The sequence below is a fragment of the Gavialis gangeticus genome, unplaced genomic scaffold (assembly GCF_001723915.1).
Source record: "Gavialis gangeticus isolate Ggan-Ray unplaced genomic scaffold, GavGan_comp1, whole genome shotgun sequence".
NCBI classification, from domain to species: domain Eukaryota; kingdom Metazoa; phylum Chordata; order Crocodylia; family Gavialidae; genus Gavialis; species Gavialis gangeticus.
This window is the reverse complement of record NW_017728993.1, coordinates 1,787,017-1,787,337: the sequence shown is the minus strand read 5'-3', so window position 1 is coordinate 1,787,337 and position 321 is coordinate 1,787,017.

The window sequence follows — 321 nt, the reverse complement described above, 5'->3', positions numbered from 1 at the left end:
CTGACTGACTTGCCAGCTTTACGGCAGATGGTGAAGGTGATCAGTCATGATCACTGTCACCCAGCTTCCCTTTGATTGTTAGATTGCCAGTTAGGTCATCCCCAGTTGCCAGTACGAGGTCGAGCAGTGCTTTACCTCTTGTTGGCCCATAGACTTCCTGCATCAGATAGAGGTTGTCCACACATGAGAAAAAGCTTTGCAAGTGCTTGGATTTGGCCAAGTGCTCCTCTCACAAGATATCTGGGTAGTTAAAGTCTGCCATAACAACCATACACCGGGATTGTGTGGCCTCAGCCAATTCCCTGGTGAACTCCTGGTTGA